We start from the raw sequence: 14332 nt of genomic DNA, 5'->3' as shown, positions 1-14332 counted from the left end.
TAGCCAACAAACTTAGATGTTGCTAGCCTGGATCACAACTGACCCAGCAGCTAAGCAGACACACAGAGGCGGTCTGAAGGCAGATGAAAACAGCTGGATGGGTGTCTGTGGCATATGGATGAGGGTCCTCCCCCAATGAAACAAGCACTGGTAAATGAAATGGGTCTGTTGAGATGGTTATTTTTCTTATTGCAAGCATATGCAATTACCATAAAAAGTAAAAACAAACAAACAAAAAAAATGATCAAGCCTAAATGTAGCCCCATAATCTTGCAATATAAAAATGAATCCCCAAAAAACATTCATCAATGTGGCTGTTTTATGAGTGATTTTTTTAAAGCTTTTCAGGGGTGACACAACCTAACGTTGAGCTCAAAGTGCAAGCACTTACAATGTCTCTTCAACACTTTATAACAGCAACTTTAAAAAGCACTGGCAAAGCCAATAGGTCTGAAATTGGATGCCAACATTTTGGTTTTGTGAATACTTTATGTGTTTTGTCATGGGTTTTGCAAAAACTTTATTGTCGGGGAAGCTGCAGGGACCTCATCATGTGGCATTTAAAGGAACTTCTTTGTATGGGTTTGTGCTCCTTGTGAAAGAGCACAAAGTCCTCACTCACAGTGAAGTTAGCCAACGGCTGAAGTGGGCTGACCCATTGCCCCATGCGATTTTTTGCAGTCGGTGAAAGAAAATGTGAATGACGCAATAACAGGTCAATGGATAAGGAGGGCTGGTTGAAAGCCTCTAAAAAATAAGAATGTTATACATATAATTTTAGTAAGATGAAAATGTATTGGCCAGTGCCAGGGTTATAAAGGAGATGGGAAATAAATCACAATCTAACTTGGTTTCATGTGTGGAGTCAAAGCCAATATTTACTACACTTGGAAGCAAACTTTGGGCCAGATGTAGGTAAATACCATTTACCGATTCTAAATTACCGAATTTTACCGATTCTGTATTTTAGAATGGGTAAATGGTATGTAGGTATTAATTTAGTAATTTTTACCGAATCTGTAAAATTTGGTAAATACCGATTCGGTATTCCCCATTCATTCCTATGGGCCTCCAGGCCCATACAAATGAATGGGGAATACCGATTTGGTAAATACCGAATCGGTAAGGGGGGAAGACCTACAAGGGTGGCAGGGTGTCACATTGACACCCTGTTGCACCCCTGAATAGTACATGGGTGCACATGTGGCACACATACATGCCCTAAGGGCATGTATGTCTGCCACATGGCACTGTTAAAAAAGCACACAATTGCTTTTTTAATGGTTTTCGTTACTTGGTGGTAAATAACGAATCCTTACAGGTGAAAAGCACTCACTTGAGTGCTTCCTACATTTCAGATTCGGTAATTTACCGAATCGGTATTTAAGAATTCGGTAATTTACCGAATTCTTAAGTACAGATTCGGTAAATTACCGAATCTGAAATGTAGCCACCAACATCCCAAATGCCTAATACCGGTCGGTAACGGCCGAAATTCGGTAATTTTGGCCGTTACTGACCGGTATTAGGGTTCCTACATCTGGCCCATAGTCACTGAAGAGAAAGAAAATATTTTTAGGCAGATGTGAACAATGCACACAGGCTTAGAGCAGTCACTCAAAGTGAAGGGAGTCACTGGGCACAGTGTGTTAACCCATTACCACATGGTGTTTTCTGTTGTGGGTGGAAGCAAAATGTGATTGACAATTTAATAGACCAATGGATGAAAACTACTGACCAAAAGCCCCTCTAAGAATGTTTTTAAGTATGACATTTTTTGAAACGTAATAGTCTGTCGAGACAACTAACCCTGCCCGAAAGACCAGACCTAACAACAGCATACGATCGTCAAGATACCACTCCACCATGCTCTCCATCTTCAGAGCAGTTCAGATGTTCGAGTTCAGACTGTCAGGCTTTTATTATATTTTTCATTGTACTTTTTATTTTTCCCAAAGCACTTCAGAGGAAAAAGTAAAACTTTACTTTAGCTCTTTGCTGCTGGTCTTGACTTAAAAAGGAAACTCCAGTCCTGTATTTTCTAAATGATAAGATTGCCTTCTTGTAGCAGCCTGACCTCACATGGACTTTCAGCTATCAGCCATATTGAGTTTTTTTTAAACCATGGGCCCAATTCACAAAAATAGGAACAATACAGGATCTGATCTCCACCTCCACTTGAATGTATTTTTCCTGTTCACCAATATTCCCAGAAGTACAAAGATAAAGTTGCACATGTTTGCAGGCATACACCTGGGAAGATCATGAGACATTTCCTGCAGGCATCTATTTCCAGTGAGTGCACTTCTTCATTGTGGATAATTCCGAACGGTAGGAATAGGACTTCTGAGCAAATTACCCTTTTTTTGTTGTGAAATCTTTTTTTATTTCACCCCCATAACAGGGAGTAGCAATGAGATGACTAGTACACAGCGTTAAGCCTACAACCCAACAGGGCCGGCAGCGTTATGACATGAGAAAATGGAATAACGTTGACAATGATCAATCAAAAGGTTTGTACACAGCGTTTCACCTACAACCCATCAGAGCCGGTCGCGTCATACTCAGTCAACAGGCTCTGTGTAGTCTCCACCTAAAATGACCCGGTCCCAAGAACATCTGGAACCATTAATCCCAAAGGGTTAGAACTATAAGACCAAGAGGGTCAAAACTTCAGTAGAATGACAGGAAAGAGGACAGCGAAAAGAGAGAACTAGGAAAGAGAGAAGTCATAAAGCGCCAAGAGAGGGGGCAGAGGGGGGAGGTGGAAGGGCATCGCGTCAGCTATCTGAGCAGTTAGTGTCATTGATAGTATTTAAGGCCTCACACACCAAGACCCCACGCCAGCAGTCTGCCTCGGTCAGGGGGAACCACTGCATCCTCCACTAATCTTAGCGCCCGGAGCTTAGGGGGCATGTGACGTGCGTGCTCTACTGCACACAGGTAGTTCACCAGGGGCTGCCACACCGCTTTGAAGTGCACATCTCGGGCCTGCAGCCGGGCTGTGAGAAGTTCCAATGTCATGACATGCCAGAGGCGCACAAACTGCGCAGTAATGGGTGGAGCTTCCGCCTTTTTCCAGTATAAAGCAATAAGCTGCCTAGCAGCTCCCAGCATTTGGAGCGCCAGCGCCCATTCGCTCCAGGTAAGGGCCTTCAGTCCTGCAGGCTCGATACCCAGTAATATTGTACAAGTGGCTTCAGGCAGAGGAAATCCCAGTACCCTCCTGATGTGACTTAAGACCTCCTTCCAGAAGAGGGTCAGCCAGGGACAAGTCCACCATATATGCAGGAAATCCCCAGTCGCAGACCGGCACCTCCAACACACAGGAGAGGAGTTCGGAAACATTCTATGCAACCGCTGCGGTGTGTAATACCACTGAGTCATCATTTTGTATGCATTCTCTTGTTGCGATACACTACGGTAAATTCGGGGTATATCACGCCATAGTCTGGACCACTGTGCCGAAGTGATGTATACCCCCGAGAGGGAGTGCCAGCGTTGCTGGTATGTCTGGGAGGGTGGAGTCTGCGGGTGCTGTAGAATCTGGTAAATTTTGGAGATCAGTCCCTTCGTTTCCGTAAAGGAGCGAGCTAACCGCTCAAACGGAGTAAAGGCGCGTGTGGCCGCATGATATGTGTTATCTGCTAGCACCCAGTGTTTCAGTTGAGCGTATAGCAGTCCGGCCTCAGGCGGCACTCGGAATTCCTCCCTGCAGTCCGCAAAAGTCTTGAGGGAGCCTCCATCGAACAGATCCGTGAGTACCCTACAGTTGCCCTGAGGCCACTTACGGAAAGCCCCAGTCCGATGCGCCTGGGGAAAACTTGGATTCCCTTCGATAGGGGTGTGTGGCGAGGGAAAGGTTGTAAGGCCCTTACGCACCGCTATTCTGTCCCATATCTCCAGCACCGTTTTCGTGGGCACCGCCAAGTATGCGCTCGGAGATCGCCCCGCCCTAGGCTTCCACGCCAGATCCCAAATGGTGCGCCCGGTCACGGCCCTGTCCATGTGGAGCCACCCCTTTTCGCTCTCCGTTACACCCCACTCCACTACGTACCGAAGGTGTGCAGCCCAGTAATACTCCACCAGGTTGGGGCAGGCCAGACCCCCCCGATCCCGAGGCGCCAGCAGGAGAGCTTGAGAGAAGCGAGGCCTCTCCCCCCCCAAATGAAGTTGGTTAGGTCTCGCTGGAGGCCTCTTATGCTATGCAGCGGTATAGGGGTAGGAGGACACTGAAATAAATACAGGATTTTGGGCAGGATGGACATCTTGACAGCGTTTATTCTGCCCAGCCAGGACGGTACAAGAGGTTTCCACCGCCGTATGTCCTCAAGGACCGATCGCCGATATTCTCTCCAGTTGGCTTGCGTCCAGCCGTCCAGCGAGGGGGTCAATTGCAGGCCCAGGTACCGGATGTGTTGGGTCGACCATCTATAAGGGGCTAGATGCTCTAAGTAGGGGATTTCTGATTGCGGGATAGTGAGGCTGAGTGCCCAGGACTTGCTGTGATTAATTTTCAGGCCAGAGGCACGCTCAAAAAGGCACAGCGCTGTATGTACTGCCGGCAGGGACTCTCGGGGCTGTGTGAGTGCAAGGATAAGGTCGTCTGCAAAGAGCGCCACTTTGTTGTCTTGGCAGCCTAGAGGGATACCATGGATATTGGAGTCCCGCCGTATCATATCCGCTTTGGGCTCCATTGCCAGAGCGAATAATAGGGGCGAAAGTGGGCAGCCCTGCCTGGTACCCCTCCCAATGTTGATCGGCTCCGTGAGCTGCCCGTTAACCCGTATCCTGGCCCGCGGTGCAAGGTATGGAGCCATGATCCTAGTAATCATCTTCGGGCCGAACCCTACCCTGCACAGTACTGCCCTTAGGAAGGACCAGTCCACCCGATCAAACGCCTCCGTCCAGCGAGAGAAGGCAAGCTGGGATCTTCCAGTGGTGAGCCTTCCCCACCAGGTGGGCAACCCTGCGGACGTTGTCCACCCCGTGACGACCGTGGATGAAGCCCACCTGATCTGGGTCTATCAAGCCCGGCATGTGAGGACCCACTCGCTTCGCTAGCAATTTGGTGTAGATCTTAAAGTCCGTATTCAGCAGAGCAATCGGGCGGTACGATGCGCACAGTGAGGGATCTTTCCCAGGTTTCGGAATTAAGGCAATTTCCGCTAGCCCCATATCAGGGGACGGGCCCACATCTTCGGTAAAGGAGTTGAACAGGCGTAAAAGGTAGGGGCCTAGCTGTGCTTGATACATGCGATAGAAGGATTGAGGAAGCCCGTCAGGCCCTGGCGTTTTCCCCAAGGGGAGCTCACGGACCGCCGAAGCTATCTCCTCTTGCACGATCGGTTCCTCCAATGCCTTCGCCTGTTGTGGGTGCAGTGTCGCACCCCCGTAGCGCCCCAGCACCTCCTCCGCCAGCTCCGAAGGTGGTTTCTCCTCCGTATACAGCGCCATATAGTAGTCCCGAAAAGCCCGACACTTATCCTTTGTCGCCATAACTCTGGACCCATCGGGCATTTGAACATTCGCTATATGCGCTTTCGCGGCTCGGGCCCTCAGCCTCCTCGCCAGCAGCTTCCCCACCTTGTCTCCCCCTTCAAAATACCTTTCTTGCAGTGCCAGGAGGGATTTCTCCGCCCTATTTGCGCGCATCAGCCTGAGCTGCCCTCTAAGATTAGCGAGCTGCCGTCTCGTGTGCCGAGTGGAGTAGCCCTGATCCTGCGTTTCCGCTGTCTTCAAGTCTCCCGCAAGCTTATCTTCCAGTGCACGCGCGCCCTTGCAATTGAGAGGGATGTGATATGCCCCCGTATGGTAGCCTTGAAGGAGTCCCAGACCACCGGAAAGGGCGTTTCAGGAAGATCATTATTCTCAAAGTAAGAGATAATGGCCCCCCTAATGTCCTCCACGTCCGCCGCGTCCCGAAGAATACTCGGCTGGAGGCACCATCTCCGTTCCCGGGCAGGGCATGCGGCCGGGTCCTGCAGCAGTAGCTCAACGTGGGCGTGATCGGAGAGAGAGATGTCAGACATATCGACCCCTAGAGTGTCGCGGAGGAGATCACTAGAGGCAAATAAATAATCTATGCGAGAGTAGGGTCTATGGGCATGCGAGTAGTAGGAGTACTCCCTCTTGTCTGGAGAGAAGTAACGCCAGGTATCAAACAGCCCGAAGTCTGCCAACTGCTTGCGCAGAGCCGCCGACATTGCCCCCGCACCACTGGAGGAGTTCTCACTCCGGTGCATCACAGGATTACATACTAAGTTTAAGTCCCCTTCCACAATGAGCGACGAGCCGTCTCGCGGCACCTGCCCCCCTAGGAGGTCTCGAAGGTAACGGTCCTGCGCCTGGTTAGGGGCATATACATTGCACAACGTGATGCGACGACGCCCAATTTCTACCTCCACTCGAAGAAAGCGTCCATCACCACCCCGGTAGGGTCTGCCACCGCCCCACCTGATGCCAGTCCTGCACAAGATCGGCACTCCCGCTGTCCTAGTGTCAGCTGCAGCCCAAAACAGAAGCGGGTAGCTAGGGTGTGCCATGCGCGCAGTATCAGCCTGCAAGAGGTGCGTCTCTTGAAGAAATATGATGTCAGGGTGCTGCCGAAGAAGATAGTGCCATACCTGCTTACGCTTGCTAGGCGAGTTAACGCCCTTCACGTTAAGCGTCAGGACCTTCAAGGGGCTAGGAGTGTTTACTGCCATATCAGGGTCTCATCGCCAACCGGCCACAATCTCGCAACAGACATCCCGCATAGCCCATGCGCACCACAGTCACTCAATCGCACCATCCCACCCTAGCCCATCAACCGATGCCCCCGCCCCGCTCCCTCCGGGAAAGAGAGAAAAGAGAGAGTGTAGAATAGTGGGAAACAAGAAAAGTAAAAGAAAAGAAGAGAGGTAAGGAGCAGCCAGAGATGCCACTCATCGATAAACAACAACTGCGGTCAACAGGGCCTCACTACACTGTCCCTGGTACAGAGCATCCTACACCCACAGGTTTGGATGCGCTCTGGGATGTAACTCCCTGAGGGACAGACGAAGAGGGGTTGTGGCGGTCTCAGAAAGTCTGTATCCAAGGAGCTCCCGCGAGCACCCCTCCCTGCACATCGGGAGCCCGGGTGACATGAGAGGAGTCGCTGAGCTTAGATGCAGGACCCCCATTACTAGGAAAAGGGGAATGCAAGCGTTCCGCAGATCAGGGTGTCGGGGAGTGCCCGCCACATTCTTCTTTATCCCCCTCGAGGGATCGAATATGAGCGATGATGTCTTGTTTCGCCTGTGAGGGCGATCGCTCAGCGTCAGACGGCGTACGATGCTGCCGGCGCACTGTAGTCCATGAGTGCGCGGCTGCCTTCCTCTCCCGCTTATGAGACGGAGTCGGGATCGCCGGTGGGGTCGTCTGCAATCGGATGAGTTGCGCCGCATCTGTGTAAGTCCGTATGACTCTACGCTTGGATTCCCACTGGAATATAAGTGCGAACGGGTGACCCCATTGGTATGCAATGCCCATATTGCGCAGTTTTTCGGTCACCGGCCGGAATGCCCGTCTTCTCTTCAGGGTGTTGGGCGCCAAGTCCTGAAAGATCTGGATTTTGTGGCCCTTGTAGCGGAGGTCCGGCTTGTCCCGCGCAGCTTTCCAGATTGCCTCTTTTTCGGTAAAGAAATGGACCCTCGTCAGTATGTCCGGTAGGAGTCCTGGTCTGCCCGCCGGGGCGGGCACTCAGTGCGCCCGATCTAGAGAAGCATTCTCGTCCCCCCAAATCTCATGGAGGAGCTGCGTCACGTATCCCATGATGTCTTCCCCCTCTTCTCCAAGAGGAATTCCCCGGATACGGAGGTTGTTGCGGCGACTCCTGTTCTCCAAATCCTCCTGCTTCACTTGGAGTTCGATGTTCTGTTCCTCGAGGGTCACCAGGCGCTGCCATAGGTGTTCCTGATCCTCCGTGCGCACATCCATTGTCCGCTCCAGCCCGTCTACACGGTCTCCGAGTTCCGTGACCTCCTTTCGCAACTCCTTCACGCATCTGTGCACTTCAGTCCGCAATGATCCAATCTCCATTTTCAGTTCCGACATGAAGGTGGACATGAATGCCTCAGTGACCGGTGGGGACTCCTCAGCAGTCCGCGAAGACCCTTCCCCGGCAGCCGTCGCCCCCGTCTTCCCCCACATTGCTACGACAGTGTTGTCCTTGGGGGCTGCTGACGACTCAACCATGTTCCCTTTGTTGGAGCATGTCATCGCTAGCGTCAGCTGCTTTCAGTCGAGAGGCACAGGCACTCCCCACTGCGTCTCAGAGGCCAGATAAGGGCACAGAGGGCTATTTATAGGTTGAAGCAAGGGTCTGCTCCCGCTCCCACTCCCCCTACCGCACACCAATCCAACAATTCCTCCCCTCCGCCCGTAATGCACAAGTCTACATCATATAAACACTAGCGCCGCTCCCAGAGCCCGGGAGGTGCTGAATCAGAGGAGGAGACCCGGCCAATTGCCACCCCAGCAGGAAAGGTGACCGGCAATATCCCTTACAGGTTTGCCCAGGCCTCGGTCAGCTCCCGCCTATGTCCGTTTCAGTTATCTCGCCGCTATGCCCCTGGCACCCCACCAGACACCACTTCAAGCACCCTACTGACCAGCCGCCCACTTTTAGGGCCAGGGTGTTACAAACAGGGGATGAGATGTAGTCAACGACCACACGTCCACTCAACCCCAAGGTCCTTGCTCCCAGCCACTAGGTTCCACCGGGCAGTCCCACAGACACAAAGGAAGATGGCGGTCCGCACTGCCCACCGCCTCTCTGCTCCCTGGGTCCGCTCTGCTCACCTGGATGGCCGACACCGTCTCAGTCCATGCCCAGAGGTAGTGGCGCCTCGGAGGTCCAGTCCTCTCCGCAGCAGACGTTCGCCGCTCCAGGCCCCTCCACCACCGACCAGGGCCCCCAGAGAGCCGCACACGCTGTAGGCCGCACAGAAGCCCGCAGATTGACGGATGGCCGCTTCGGGGAATTCGCCAAGCCCGGACCACCACTCGCAATGGCCCAGATCACCAGACACCAGAACGGCTCCCTCGGCGGGTCCGCCTCAATCTGCTCTCCACTCCGCACTACAGGTCCACCTCTGGCCTTAACCACAGTCCAGAGAGGAACGCTGTCCTCTCCCCAAGAGCCCCCAAACGCCCAGGCTCGCGCCTCTGGGTCTCAGGCTCGCAAAATGGCGGATCGTAGTTCCCACTCCTCCCAAAGGGACGCGCTCCCAGCCACTAGACTGACCGTGTAGGCCCACAGTCGCAATGATAAATGGCGAGCCACTCTCTCACCTCCACCCTGCTCACCAGTCCTCGCCTCTCTCCTCGACGGCCGAATCCTTCTCAGATCGCGTCCAGGGTCAGCGGTGCAGCAGAACCGCAGCCCTCCCCGGCAGCAGGCGCCAGCCACGCCGGGTCTCCTCACCACCACGCAGGGCCTCCAGAGAGCCGCAAACACCACGGGTCCTATAGTACCCTAGCGGCAGGGACCCAACTGCACAGGCACCACAGGACCCCTCAAGCGCCCTGGCTGCCGTCACCAAATCCTCACCTCCGGGTCCCAGGCTCGTAAGATGGCGGACCACAGCTCATTCGTCACCCTCAGCAGCCGGCCTCTCCGATCCAGAGTGGGGGAATCGCTTCGCAGGTGCTTCACCCGAGGCGGGCTCACCATCACCGCCCCAGCACCACCTCGTTCCGTAGAGAGGGGGGGAGACGATCAGCCAGCCGCTCTGCCCCAAGCCGTCAGGTGAAAGTCTTTGGCCAGGGCGCCCGCAGCCTCGGCCTCTAGCCGCCGCCGTGCACCGCCTCTCCGGGGCAGAGATCAGTAGATCCCTGCGGGCGCTCCAGCAGGGGCCCTCCTTGGCACCAGGGCCCCACCACCACGAGCCGCCCCGGGCACAGCACCCGCAGAGGGTCGCGGGCTCCTCAAGTCCCAGTAGTAGCCAGAGGACTGTGCAGTCCGTGGATGGGAGAAAATGGTGGGCTCCGTCCGCGGCCTCCAAACAGCTCTAGCCAGTTAGCCACCGGAGTGCGGGAAGGGCTAGGTCTCCGCGCGTCCCGCAGCAGGGTCTTCACCACGAGCAGTCACCGCCTGGAATGCACACCAGTGCCCGGCGGGCCAGCCACTCGCCTCCCGTGTACCAGTCAGAGCCTCAGGGCACAGGGCTCAAGATGGCAGCCGCACTGTCAGGGCCGCTGCACTGTCTCTGTTCGGCGACCGCCGTCACCTCACAGGGTCCTGGTCACCTCGTCTCTCGCAGCACAGGTAGCAGCAGGGCATCAGCACCTCCCGGATGTCAGGTAAGAGCCCCGGCTCCGCAGTAATTGCCTATGGAAGCGGTGAGCGGCGGGAGCTCCTCCGGAGCACGTCTCACCACATCGCTGTCCAAGCCACGCCCCCAAATTACCCTTTTTTAATCTTCTTCGTAAGGATAAATATTTTTTCCTTTGGAGAAAACCCTTTCCCTACACCCCCACCAAATCTGTGGAATGTCTGTTCCTTCACCCATCCTGGAATAGGTGTTACTACAAGCCTGAGTTAGAACACATTTTTGACCAGTTCCATGGTGGGAAGAGGTTGGATCATACTTTGGGAAAGTCCACAAATGTACATGTACAGTCAAGGTAAATCACATGTGGAAAAGTCCACTTCTCACCCCTTGAGTGGGAATTACGACAGTGGAGATCCCCACATTCATGCGAAGATCTACATACTCCTAAATTCCTGGCAGCCATAAAAAAGCTACATTTGGTAAACACAGGTTCACATCCAAATTTACCTTTGTGAGTAGGGGGCCATATGTTTGCAGTGCTGGGTAACACACAAGTTTGGGATAACCTCAAGGCTCCAGCTAACTGTCTTAATGGCTTTCGAAGTTAGACCTAGCTCCCTTTGCTGCCTTAAAGGCTGCACCAGTTTGGAATTAACCAAAGGTCCTGGGTACTTCCTGGGCCCCATGTGAGTTTGGGATTGATGCCAAGTGCCTGATTGTCATCTTAAAATGTGTCCCAGTTTGGAATATGTAGTAAATTCTTTATTGTTTGATTATTTAAAATCTTACAATATTTCCAGTACATTGACATATTCAATAAATACAATACAATAAAAGCAATTATATCCTAAAAAGTTTCTTTAAAAGTATTCATAAAAGCATTTTTTCTAATTTATTCTCCTAGTTTTGTAGTTGCTATCTTTAGGAATTTTACAAAGGCAGCGTTCATGACTATATCGTTCGAATGAAGGCAGACTTTCAATGCCTGTCTACAAGTCCTTGTTTCACGCATATTAAAATGAGGTTTTAAGTATTGTGCATCTTTCGTTACGGAGTCAGGGGCAGATACATACAAGGTGGACAATATTCTCTTCTCCACCTTTACAAAGTCTACACAATGTGCTGCTGTTGGTTTTTTATCACGGCGGGGCGTGACTAAGGCCTGGCAGAATTCCAAATCTTGCTCTCACAAGACATTGTTTACTTTTTTCAGACCAGGGTATCTCCAACTATTCTTGTACTTTCTTTTTTTTGTATCCATTTATTACGGACCACAAATGTTTTCTTTTAGCCAGCGTATCTTTATCATTTACAAGTGATAGGTGGTTTGTTGCTCGGTTTACAATTTTTTTAAAGGATCCATTGTTTATCACATTATTCCAGATTGGCATTAGTGCAAACTCTTCTAATGCATCCTTGAGATATTTCCATGCAACTGATCTCGTGTTCTTATTTATTTCTTGCCAAAGTAGCTGAGATATATGATTGTCATGGTCATTTTTGATCCTATACCACATTTTGATAAATTGGCCTTTTCTTGCAAGAACTTGATTATTTAACCCGAACTCCAGTCTAATTTGTGCTGGGGAGGCATTCTTTGGGAGGTAGAAGAGAGTTTTATATGTTTTGGAAAGGACCTTGTTTATCAATTCTGCATCCGTTCCCATTAATGCCTCACTACCATATGTTATTGTTGGGAGCAGTTTAGCCCCTATAATTTTCAAAAGTGGCCGATAGGTCAGATTTACGAGTCATTTCTGTGCTATCTTGAATGCTGCAGTTAGTGAGTTAGCTTTTCTTTGTATTTCCAGTTTTTGTAGTTGATAGTTTCCTTTCTGGTCAAAAAGTACACCCAAATACTTGTACACTTCAATTTGTTCCAGTTGGGTGTTTTCCATATACCATTTATTTTTTTGTCTCAGTTTTATGTTCCTGGTGATAACCATGATTTTTGTTTTGGTTTCATTTATCACCATTCCATTTTCCTTAGCATACAGAGCCGTTCTGTTAATTAAGCGCCGAAGACTGATTTTAGTGCGGCTTAGAAGGATGGCGTCATCTGCATACATTAAGTTAGATATCATTTTATCCCCTAACTTGGGGGGATGTGCATTAAGTTCGTCAAGGTTCCCTGATAGATCTCCTAGGAATAGATTAAAAAGGAGTGGGGCCAACACACATCCCTGCTTTAGCCCTTCTGTTGCTGTAATCTCCTTTGTTAATGATCGGCCGTCCCCCATCCTTACTCTTACCCAGGTTTTACTGTGTAACAATTTAATCAGTCTTAATAGTTCAATTGGAATGTCTTTTTCAATAAGTTTTTTCCACAATAGGTTCCTTTGCACGCAGTCAAAAGCAGATTTAAAATCTACAAAGCACAGATACAAGGGCTGTTTTACTCTGAGTGATTTTTCAATTATTAGTGATAATGCCATGATATTTGTCGTTGTTCCAAGCCCCTTAATAAAACCAGTTTGATTTAATGGCAAGATCTTGTTTTCTGTTACCCATTCATTTAATTTAATTAGTAGTACTCCTGCAAACAGCTTGGCATCTGTATCTTGTAAAGTGATGAGTCTGTAATTCTCCGCAAGTGCCCAATTGCCTTTCTTGAATATGGGGGAAATTAGCGATCCTCGCCAGGACTCAGGAATGATGCCTGTTTCTGTAACTTCTTTGAATACCTTTTCCAAATAGCTAGACCAAAAGTCCGGGTTTTCTTTAAAGAGGGCAAATGGTATCCCATTGGGGCCTGGTGCACCATCTTTCTGCTTCTTTATAAGTTTTGCTATTTGTTCTTTTGATATTATGGATTGTTCTTGCATCTCATCACTTATTGTAGAGTTCTCTTGTATTTTCACAACAATTTGTGTAGCTCCCTTACTGTTTAGATGTTTTTCAAGAAAAGTAGCCCATTCTTGCTCGGTTAAAGTTGACGAAACTACCAATTTGTTCGGCCGTACTAATTTATTTATAATTTTCCAAAATTCTCTTGCGTTTGGTTGTTTGCTAGCATGAAATAACTTGGACCACATTTCCTGCTTAGCTTGGTATTTCTCATTCCATATTAGCTTTTCCAGGGACTGATCTATTGTTTTTAGATTGTTCAAGATTTCATCATTAGTTACTGTGGTTTTTATTTGTCTTCTTATTCTGTTTCGGTCTCTTTTTAACTTCGCTATTGTATACGGAAGATTCATATATGAGTCCTTTCCTTCTTCTTTCCATTTTACATTCCTTTTGCTGGGGTTAACCTGGGTTTGGGGTTTCACTATTTTCTTAGTGAATTCCACCCACTGTTCAACTGCTGTTTCTGTCGTATTTTCAGTAAAGCAGCTCTTTATAATGTTCTCAACTTTTTCAGTCATACTATCCTTATTCAGATTAGTCCAAATTAGTTTTTTATAGTTTATTGTTCCAGTATACCCCGGCACAGTATGGTACGGTTGGTTAGTATTGTGTCTAATGTTGGCAGTTATTATCTGCTGAGAATGGTCACTATCTCCGACTTTAACTAATCTATAAGAGTTTATGTTTTGAAATATGTTGAGTGAAACCAATGTATAATCGATCCTAGTGCTGGCATTATGTGCGATATACGTGTATGGTGGGGGTGTGTCCTCTTTAAATCGACCGTTAAGGACTCGCAATCCCAATGCTTCTATATCCTTAATGAATGTTATACCAATTTGATTTCATGCCTGGTTAGACGTGACTCCTTGATAGTCCTGGTGCGGAATTGACCATTGGAGGTCTTGTGATTGTGAGACATCATCCCTTATGAACGGTATTAGTTAATTAAGATTCAAATCCCCAGTCATCACATAATCCACCAATGGGTTTTCTATGATTTGTTCCAATAATATGGTGTTAAGGGTTCCACATATGGTTGCTCTACTTGTTTTTGTAGGATTGACATATACGTTGATCATAATTAAGGACATTTCCTTTTGGTCTATATTTTTATATTTCAGTCTGACTATAAGTATATTTTTACTGTGTGTTACAAGTTGCTCATGTTCAGCTTGTAT

This window comes from Lissotriton helveticus, chromosome 7 (assembly GCF_964261635.1).
Source record: "Lissotriton helveticus chromosome 7, aLisHel1.1, whole genome shotgun sequence".
NCBI classification, from domain to species: Eukaryota; Metazoa; Chordata; class Amphibia; order Caudata; family Salamandridae; genus Lissotriton; species Lissotriton helveticus.
This window is presented reverse-complemented; position numbering follows the sequence as displayed.